We start from the raw sequence: 11,638 nt of genomic DNA, 5'->3' as shown, positions 1-11,638 counted from the left end.
TCTAGTGGGACTAGGAGGATCAGTCTGAGAGACTGAGAGAGTAATCTAGTGGGACTAGGGGGATCAGCCTAAGAGACTGAGAGAGTAATCTAGTGGGACTAGGAGGATCAGTCTGAGAGACTGAGAGAGTAATCTAGTGGGACTAGGAGGATCAGTCTGAGAGACTGAGAGAGTAATCTAGTGGGACTGGAAGGATAGTCTGAGAGACTAGAAGGATCAGTCTGAGAGGCTGGGAGGATAGTCTGAGAGACTAGGAAGTTCAGTCTGAGAGGCTGGGAGGATAGTCTGGGGAAGACTAGGATGATCACTTGCTTACATTAATTGAGACTTACATGCTTATTTGATTTAAGGTTGATGTACGTGCATATGTGGTAGTTGTTCGCATACACTAATTGTTAGTAATTACTATGAATATACATGCTACGCACCGGCGCACAAGTCACTCTAATTGGAGAACGAGTTATCAGGCATTGATAACCCTGCGACCACCGCCACAGATAGTGAGACTACATCTGCGCCAGAGACAATTACGTCAGATACTGAGAGTGATCCTGATATGCTAAGGACGAGGACGACTCCTAACAGTCCGTGCTACCAGATTTTGGTGATACTTCATCTTAACTGATGGTTTCTCTGACAAGAATCTTTCTGTCACTCTTGTTTCAATCCATGACCACTCCATCACTGGTAATCCCAATGATGGACACACCATGGCTCCAATCCTCGATGATGCGCCTCCTGCAGACATTTCTACTGAAGGTTGACTACCCGACAAACAATATATGACTACGTTGGCATGCTTATCGATGGTCCTCCTGCCGACGCCCATAGCGATAGAAAATCAGACGAGAACACTGTTACTAACTTCACTTCTTAAGACCCCTGTTAACAAGCCATCCTCCGATTCTAGCATGTATTCAGACTCCTTTGAGTCAGTGATACCTACAACCTTACAGACAGCTGGATTACAACATTCTACTACTAACACAAGACGACGATGGCATGGCTGCTGCTCTATCACCTGCTTGAGACACCACACCGTTACACGACTCAGAGCCTGCTCTTGAGCTAGCTTCTGCACCTTTCGAGTTAGCATGATGTTGCAACTGCTGTGTCACACCCCCAAAATCCACACGCGGAGTATCACCGCTTGGAGGCGTGACATGACCAGGATCCTAACCACCAATCATATTGAACATGTAATTTAGTTAAGTACAGCGGAAGCATTTATGTAACCCAAACAACAGTATGTATGATTTAACATAAGTGTTGATATATCATTCACGATCCTTTGCCCACAACGACCTGCTCCTCCCTGTGCAAGCTCCATAATGTACCTAAGGTCCTGCAAGGCATGCAGCAAATAATCAACAACTAGTTGAGCGAGTTCACTGAAAGTAAGTTCAGTAATAGAATGGTATAGCAAGCATTGCGTTCGTTCATCTAATCATGCATCGTATAAGTTCGTTCATTGTTCGTGTATAGTATTGGTTCGTATCGCGGCCCTTTCGGCATGTATGCGAAGATTAGGAAAAGTTCTCAAGTATTCTAGACTATGTATATTTGTATCGCGGCCACCCTGGCATGTGTGCGAAGTTTTAGTATGTTTAGTTCGCAGCCTTTCTGAGGCATGTGTGCGAAGATCAGTCATAATATCGCAGCCAACCCCTGGCGTGTGTGCGAAGATCAGTTCAAGAAGGTATACTAGTCTAGCCGTGTCTTATCATTCACCATCCTCACCCTGAGGACTCGTATCATTATATTCCGTTAACTAAGTATGTACTTATAATTTATTCAATCCCATTCCCACCCTGGGAACCCCATGCCTTGGCTGTGTGAACTCACCTTGGGTTGCTCGGCAGATACACAAAGAGTACAGGTAGCAAGTAAATGATCAACCACGTCCTAACAGGGTTATCACATAAGTCAGGTTCGCATATAGCACGTATATTGTATCACGTATAGTCAACACGTTGCAAGCATGCAAGGATTCATGGTAAACACGTACACGTATCAGCAATCCGATAAGCAATCCAAGTATTCGGCCCAAACATAACCCGGCCCAATGACAATAATAGCCCAATCAGATAAGCAGTCCAATTAGCAAAGGTGTAACCGAGTCCAATTGTCCGGCCCAATTAGCTGGGCTCGTGTCAGTGTGTAAGTCCAATTATGTGTACGTGCATGGTCTCGACTCGCAACAGAGTTTACGAGTCGCAACAAGGGAGATCTCGACAGATGCATATCCTTCGAGACTAGGTGGTCTCGAGTCAGGTCTCGAGTCGCAACGGGGTTACGAGTCGCAACGACTGGTCTTGGCCCGTCATGGTTTGGTTACGAGTCGCAACCAGACTCGCAACCACGGTTTCGGCTTGTGTTGCTGTGGTCTCGAGTGGGGATACCGACTCGCAATCCGAGTCGCAACCAGACGTGTAACAGTTTTCCCTAACTTTATGCAATTCAGTTATACGTATCAATTATCATCAATAGTTTCCAAAAATCAAATCAATTAACAGTTTCTATCTCATTCAATATCCGATCAAACAATCAAAATTCACAAGTTCCTATCAAGAACCCTACCTGAAACATATATGAACACATCTTAACGTATGAGCAGAATCATAACAATTCATATAACCATATAGCCGAGATCAAGCAATTAATCCGATTAAGTCAACACACACACACATGACCGGTTAACACTTATATTAGACCGATTCAATTCCTACAACCTTTACATCATATCAATCAGTTCGAAAACCAAGCATAGCAAGAAACAATATTACACCAGTATTAACTTAATAACATGCAGTTCAATTCGGTTAAGCTTAGGCACGAAATCATGATCATCATTTAATCAAATAAGCATAAACAAAACACTAACCGGTCCAGATCAAACAAGAGAAGATAGTGACCCGATTGATGAACAATATTCTCGATCGGAGAAGTGGTGCTCGGCTGCTTTTGGTCCCGGTTCCGGTTGCGAGAGAAAGAGAGGAATTGTGTGTGTGTTCTAGGTTGCCAAGATTGTGTAAAAACAAACCCTAATGAGGTGTGTATGCATATATACGTATATGCGTAATAGGGGAGTGGGCCGGCCCATTCGCTCGGGCTGCCCTTAGGCCGTGCGTACAAGGTGTAAAGCCCAATGGCTTTGTGCGATTGGATTTGGTGTGTGGTTCGGGTCCGGTTTCATTAACATACATACACATTATATTCACAACACAAGTAGCACGTAATAACATAGCATTCATTTAAATCATAGCACGTAATCATAACACGTTCTCGTACGTTGCACAAAGTAGGTCTAAGGTTCGAGTTGTCACATTATCCCCAACTAATTGGAAATTTCGTCCCGAAATTTGGTATGCACTCACTGAGGAAGCTAGGTAAGTTCAATCGTTCACTGGTTTTTCCTGGGGTGTCACATCCTCCCCCCGTTGATCTGGAATTTCGTCCCGAAATTCCGAAGTAGTAGCTTCAGCCTCAGTAGTGGTAGCATTGGTTTCGAATAACTGGGGGTACTTTTCTGTCATCCTGTCCTCGCGTTCCCAGGTGTACTCTGGGCCACGTTTGGAGTTCCAACGAACTCGAACAAGAGGGATTCTCTTGTGTTTGAGGACCTTCACATCCCGGTCCGTGATTTCTACTGGTTCCTCGACGAACTGTGACCGCTCGTCGGTGGTTCGATACCTGAAAGACATTGTGAACTGCCCCGAGTTCAGCTGGTAGGTTCAATCTATAGGCTACCCTGCCTGTACGTTTCTATGATCTCGAATGGTCCCCGACCTGAAATTCCAATGGCTTTCTACGCTTGTCCGCGTAGGCTTTCTGACAGTCGCGTGCTGCCGCCATGCGTTGTGCAATCTTTTCTGTGGCGTCCATTACAATCTCTGGACCCGTAATCTGACTATCCCCCACCTCTGTCCAACCGAGAGGTGACCGGCATTTACGCCCGTACAATGCCTCGAATGGAGCGGTTTGTATGCTGCTGTGCTCATGTTTAATCGTGAGTCGGATGGTTTGTGCATTGCTTGCCAAAGTTCTGACGTGATTCGTGCGTCGCGATCCGAAATGATGGACGTGGGCACCCCGTGCCTCGAAACAACCTTCTCTAAGGTAGATGTCTGCGAGAGTGGAGAACTTGTCTGTTTCCTTAATCGGTAGGAAATGTGCAGACTTGGTGAGTCGATCCATGATCACTCATATGGTATCGTTCCCATGCTGGGATCGAGGTAGGCCTGTAACGAAATCCATGGAAATTTCTCCCCATTTCCACTGAGGTATCTTAAGCTGCTGAAGTAGGCCCGTTGGTTTCCGATATTCAACCTTGACTCCCGCACAGGTCAAGCGTTTTCCAACGTACGTAGCGATGTGGGCCTTCATACTAGGCCACCAATAAGTAGTGCTGATGTCGTAGTACGTTCTATCCGACCCTGGATGTACTGAGTGGTAAGACTTGTGAGCTTCATCCATCACAAGTTCGCGTAGACCGTCGTTAAGTGAGACCCAAATATGCCCCGTTACATAATAGGCGCCGTCTGCCTTCTGTCCTAATCGTTGCCGTGAGTCGCGTAAGGCTTCAGCCTTGACGTTTTCAGGCTTCAGTGCTTCTATCTGAGCAGTTCGTATCTGTGCTGGAAGGCTAGACTGAATCGTAAGCTGTAGCGCTCGCACGCGCTTTGGTAGAGTGTCCTTCCGACTGAGGGCGTCCGCCACAACATTGGCCTTGCCTGGATGGTGCTTGATGGCGCATTCGTAGTCGCTATGTAGTTCAACCCATCGTCGTTGACGCATGTTCAAATCCTTCTGCCTAAGGATATGCTCGAGACTCCTGTGATCGGTGTAAATCGTGCACCTGGTACCGTACAGGTAGTGTCGCCATATCTTAAGCGTGAAAACGACAGCTCCCAGCTCTAAGTCGTACGTTGTGTAGTTCCGTTCGTGAATTTTGAGTTGACGAGAGGCGAAAGCGATAACCTTGTCGCGCTGAAAAGCAGTCTCCTGGGGCTCTCCCCAGCAATAGGTGACATCCTTCTGTGTCAGTAGCGTAAGTGGCTGAGCAATCTCCGAGAAATCCCTGCGTAAATCGTCTGTAGTATGTGGTGTAGGCCGATTTCTGGTCGAGTCTACCTTGGATGGATCGACACGGATCCCATCCTTGCTCACTATATGGCCTAAGAAGTGGACTTCACGAATACTATGACGAACTTGTCTAGGTAGGGTCTGCACACCCTATTCATATGGTCCTTAAATACGGCAGGAGCGTTCAAATATAACAAACCATCCATCATATCAAACATAACGTATAGTAATTAAAATAATCCATAAAACCCAGTACGATTCATGTTCAAACCAAACTTTGTTCGAGTAATAGGGACATAATAAAGAAAATCCCAAAACAAGTTATAAGTTCAAACAGCGTCTCCTTGTCCTAGCATGAAAGCTCGACCCCTTGCTTCGTTGCCATTGTTGTTGTTGTTGTTCCCATTGCCCTGGTTATTATTGTTGTTCAGATTCTGGTTCAACTGTGGGCAATCGCGCTTGTAATGACCTTCTGCCCCACACTGGAAACATCCCCGATTTCCACGCTGTGGCTGCTGCTGCTGCTGTGGGTTCTGAGGAACTGGTGGTGGAAGTTGCTGGTTCTGGTTTGCAGGTCGTGAGCTCCTGCAATCTTTGGCTTCGTGCCCTATCTTGAAACATCTCTGGCAACGTTCCTTGCGACACCTTCCACTGTGGTGCTTGTTACACTTGTTACATAGTGGGTGTACTCCCCTGTATCCACCCTGCTCCTGATTGCCAGATGATTGCTGACTCGGGTTCTGGTAGTCGTTCGTTCTGCGCTGCTGTGCTTGAGACTGATCGGAATCCCCATCCCATTTCCGTTTGTTGTCGTTGGGTGTAGCAGAAGTAGCAGCTGGAGTGACTGTAGCAGTAGCGTTGACACGCTTTGGTAGTTTATTCTGATCTACTGCCTGGTCGGTAATGCGATGAGCGAGGCGTTGGATTTCCTGAATGTTTTCGAGATTAGCCGAAGTCACGTGGCTCTGAATTTCTGGCGCCAATCCCTTGAGATACAACTCAATGCGCTTGTATGGAGGGTCCACCATAGTAGGACACAGAACTGCCAACTCATTCGACCGTTTAGTATACGCTTCGATCTCAGATCCCACCATCCTTAGATTATACAACTCGTCTTCCAGCTTGTGAATATCTTCGCGCGTGCAATATTCCCTCTTAATGAGTTCCTTAAAATCGTTCCAGGGTGTGGCGTTAGCAGCTGCCAACCCTAAGATTTGAACTTGGGCGTTCCACCAAGTTAGTGCTATTCCTTCTAAAGTGCCGGTGGCAAACTTGACCTTGCGAGCCTCAGGGCACTCGCACATTTCGAATACGGATTCTAGTTTCTCAAACCAGTGGAGGAGTCCCACTGCCCCCTCTGTGCCGCTGAAGGAATTTGGACGACAGTCCATGAAGTTCTTAAAGGTGCAAACTTGCTGCGCTGGTTGACCTGCTTGAGCAGCTGCAAGTGCCGCAGCAACTTGAGCTTGAACGAGAGCCTCTAGCTGGGCTTGAGTCATGTTGATTCGTCCAGACATGATCTTCATAGTAAAAGTAACGTAAGCAAGAGTGGTTCGCGAGTAGGGCGATGACAGAAAAGTGTAAGCACGTAGATGTTCTCATGTAACAAAGTCATGTGTATCTAAACATAATGCGAGCAAAGATCTAAGCAATTCTAGCAAACAGGCAATAACATAAACCTTATTACCTAAGATGTCGAGTCTTGCACGTGGAGCGAAGCGTCGTTGTGGATCGTTGAGAGCACTGTTCTGGTTATAGTCTGGTTTTAATAAAAACGTTTTCCCATATTAAAACCTAGTTCTCTATAACCAATGGTTCTGATACCAATCTGTCACACCCCCAAAATCCACACGCGGAGTATCACCGCTTGGAGGCGTGACATGACCAGGATCCTAACCACCAATCATATTGAACATGTAATTTAGTTAAGTACAGCGGAAGCATTTATGTAACCCAAACAACAGTATGTATGATTTAACATAAGTGTTGATATATCATTCACGATCCTTTGCCCACAACGACCTGCTCCTCCCTGTGCAAGCTCCATAATGTACCTAAGGTCCTGCAAGGCATGCAGCAAATAATCAACAACTAGTTGAGCGAGTTCACTGAAAGTAAGTTCAGTAATAGAATGGTATAGCAAGCATTGCGTTCGTTCATCTAATCATGCATCGTATAAGTTCGTTCATTGTTCGTGTATAGTATTGGTTCGTATCGCGGCCCTTTCGGCATGTATGCGAAGATTAGGAAAAGTTCTCAAGTATTCTAGACTATGTATATTTGTATCGCGGCCACCCTGGCATGTGTGCGAAGTTTTAGTATGTTTAGTTCGCAGCCTTTCTGAGGCATGTGTGCGAAGATCAGTCATAATATCGCAGCCAACCCCTGGCGTGTGTGCGAAGATCAGTTCAAGAAGGTATACTAGTCTAGCCGTGTCTTATCATTCACCATCCTCACCCTGAGGACTCGTATCATTATATTCCGTTAACTAAGTATGTACTTATAATTTATTCAATCCCATTCCCACCCTGGGAACCCCATGCCTTGGCTGTGTGAACTCACCTTGGGTTGCTCGGCAGATACACAAAGAGTACAGGTAGCAAGTAAATGATCAACCACGTCCTAACAGGGTTATCACATAAGTCAGGTTCGCATATAGCACGTATATTGTATCACGTATAGTCAACACGTTGCAAGCATGCAAGGATTCATGGTAAACACGTACACGTATCAGCAATCCGATAAGCAATCCAAGTATTCGGCCCAAACATAACCCGGCCCAATGACAATAATAGCCCAATCAGATAAGCAGTCCAATTAGCAAAGGTGTAACCGAGTCCAATTGTCCGGCCCAATTAGCTGGGCTCGTGTCAGTGTGTAAGTCCAATTATGTGTACGTGCATGGTCTCGACTCGCAACAGAGTTTACGAGTCGCAACAAGGGAGATCTCGACAGATGCATATCCTTCGAGACTAGGTGGTCTCGAGTCAGGTCTCGAGTCGCAACGGGGTTACGAGTCGCAACGACTGGTCTTGGCCCGTCATGGTTTGGTTACGAGTCGCAACCAGACTCGCAACCACGGTTTCGGCTTGTGTTGCTGTGGTCTCGAGTGGGGATACCGACTCGCAATCCGAGTCGCAACCAGACGTGTAACAGTTTTCCCTAACTTTATGCAATTCAGTTATACGTATCAATTATCATCAATAGTTTCCAAAAATCAAATCAATTAACAGTTTCTATCTCATTCAATATCCGATCAAACAATCAAAATTCACAAGTTCCTATCAAGAACCCTACCTGAAACATATATGAACACATCTTAACGTATGAGCAGAATCATAACAATTCATATAACCATATAGCCGAGATCAAGCAATTAATCCGATTAAGTCAACACACACACACATGACCGGTTAACACTTATATTAGACCGATTCAATTCCTACAACCTTTACATCATATCAATCAGTTCGAAAACCAAGCATAGCAAGAAACAATATTACACCAGTATTAACTTAATAACATGCAGTTCAATTCGGTTAAGCTTAGGCACGAAATCATGATCATCATTTAATCAAATAAGCATAAACAAAACACTAACCGGTCCAGATCAAACAAGAGAAGATAGTGACCCGATTGATGAACAATATTCTCGATCGGAGAAGTGGTGCTCGGCTGCTTTTGGTCCCGGTTCCGGTTGCGAGAGAAAGAGAGGAATTGTGTGTGTGTTCTAGGTTGCCAAGATTGTGTAAAAACAAACCCTAATGAGGTGTGTATGCATATATACGTATATGCGTAATAGGGGAGTGGGCCGGCCCATTCGCTCGGGCTGCCCTTAGGCCGTGCGTACAAGGTGTAAAGCCCAATGGCTTTGTGCGATTGGATTTGGTGTGTGGTTCGGGTCCGGTTTCATTAACATACATACACATTATATTCACAACACAAGTAGCACGTAATAACATAGCATTCATTTAAATCATAGCACGTAATCATAACACGTTCTCGTACGTTGCACAAAGTAGGTCTAAGGTTCGACTTGTCACATGCTGGTCCTGCACCCTTGCTTGATTATGACCCTATTACTTTTGGTTTACTAGACATTGCACCCCTACTATCTGACCCAGTACCAGCACCTGACAATCTCCTTATCAGTTGAAACGTTGTTTCTGCACCTTCACCCGCTGATGTTGCTCTTGTGAAGACCAACGTCCATTGCGCCATAGTGCTTATCGATTTCTTTTAAGACATACCTACACCCCGAAAAGGTACCCCAGGTCAGTACCCGCGTAACGACCCTCTTGCTACTGCAGCATTTTTCAACGACCTTACAGGCCGCACCGTGTACTACGTTTGCCTTTACATCGCTGGACGAGCCGATTTGATGGTTCCTATAATACATTATGCTAACTTTAGAGATGAGTTGCTCCTATAACATCAACTACAGTTGAGGATACGAGTCGCAGAATGTTGAGAGCTTGAGCTGACACCACAATTGGCAACTTCAAACGCAAAACATTACATAACCGAAAACATGAGTTAAGTGTCTACATCACAAGATAGCATATTGTTTGAAAAGTTTATGTAAAACACCACGTCCTCCACCCTATCTATCACCAGCATGCTTTGATCCGCCACATACATCAAGATTCCTATGTGCTCTTGACCTTTGCTATTTCGCCATTCCCGGGATTCTGATGCACATTTCTTTACTACGGAGCGGCAGCGCAGATAATTACTTCGATGTATATAAGCTCGAGGAGGGATTCACGCATGTCGACAGTTTACTTTTCTTTCCTCCTTCACCTCAGTTACCAGTATAGTTGGCTTCCGGATTATGCGGATTGCATTACGCTTGGGTAAAGACACTAATGATAAGCCGGGATTGCGGAGACTTTTGAGGACCGCTTCTGACTACGTAATTTTGATGCACTAATATACATGATGGACAGGGGTAGGGTGACCCTGTGTCCCTTCTGATGTAATGCATTTTGTAAGACACAGTGATTGTGGCCGGAGGATAATAAAAGCCCGATCATCTTTAAACACGCCACAGTACTTATGACTAATGACTAACGAAAAACTCCGTCGCTATGTCCCCCACTAAGCACGCTATTGATCTACATATTTGTGCTATAACTATAATGCTACATGCTTACTTGCTACATTTACTAGCTGTGCAATACTTATGATGATATGTGATTCCATGTTATAACAACTGCATATATGCATATATGTAATACACCTCTGAAGTCTTATTCGTTGAATAGAGACTTGTGTGCTCGCGTCCTTCACAAAACCTGACTTAACCAATCTTCTCTTCAGAAGATGTCGATACCAGGGAACGTTGATACCAACAACCCTCTACCTACAACAGAGGCGGAAATGCAAGAGCGCCTCTTATAGGCCATCGCACGGTACGAGGCCCGTCGCTCCGATTGCAGCGGAGGTACCTCAGGAAATAATCCCCCCAACGGTAATGTCTAGTCCTTTTAGACACATTACAAAACGTTTGGATATTTCCACGAGTGCCTTGCTAAGGCCTTACGCGAATAATGTTGCTTACATCGCAGGCTTAACCTACAAGCAGTTCTTGGACCACAAACCTCGAGAGTTCGACGGCACTGGGGGTGCCTTAGCCTTCGTGCGCTGGGTTGAAAAGACGGATTCTGTTTTACGATTGAGCAAATGTGACCCCGAACATCAGGTCATGTATACAGCTGGGCTATTGGTGGATGAGGCTCTGTCATGGTGGAATCATCAAGTTCGGACAATGGGCGAGGCCGCTGCGTATGCTATGACATGGGACGAACTGAAAGATCTAATGCGTAAGAGATATTGCTCAAGGGCAGAAGTCCAGAAGATGGAGACAGAACTGTGGAATTTGAAAATGGAAGGAGCAAAGATAGCGGAGTATGTGGAGAGATTTAACGAATTATCACAAGTTGCTTTACTATTGGGGGGACCAGAGTTTAAGAGAATTGAACAGTTCATAAGGGGATTGGCACCTCAGATTCTAAGCCTGGTAACAACATCTAAACCTTCAACGATCACCGAGGCTATCAAAATAAGTGTGGCACTCACGGAAGAAGCAGTTAGACGAGGAATATTTTCTACTGTGGAGGAAAGAAAGGAGACTGCTATAGAGGCATCTGGGAATAAGAAGGGAAAGCTCGCAAATTTCGAGATGGTTACTTGGGGGAGTAGCAAGAAGAAGGCCAAAAAGGGAAAAGACTACATGGGTATCCTACCTAAGTGCGACAATTGTTTACGTTATTATGTCGTGCGGTGTAGATATGGAAAATGTGCTAACTGTGGCAAGAGGGGGCATCCTGAAGAAACTTGTTGGCAAGATACTGAACATGGTAATGGGGGCCAAGACAATAGTGAGAATCACGAAGGGGACAACGACAATGGCAATTGTCGAGGCAGAATGAGCGATAAACAGAAACGTGCTCAAGGTAGTTTTAACTATGGAAGCAAAAAGCATTTCAGAAAATACTGCCCTAAAAACAATCAGGCACAGGGATGAAAGCTCCCCACCGGAGCTAGGGAG

Source organism: Helianthus annuus, chromosome 5 (genome assembly GCF_002127325.2).
Source record: "Helianthus annuus cultivar XRQ/B chromosome 5, HanXRQr2.0-SUNRISE, whole genome shotgun sequence".
NCBI classification, from domain to species: Eukaryota; Viridiplantae; Streptophyta; class Magnoliopsida; order Asterales; family Asteraceae; genus Helianthus; species Helianthus annuus.
Note: the sequence above shows the minus strand (reverse complement) of the source record.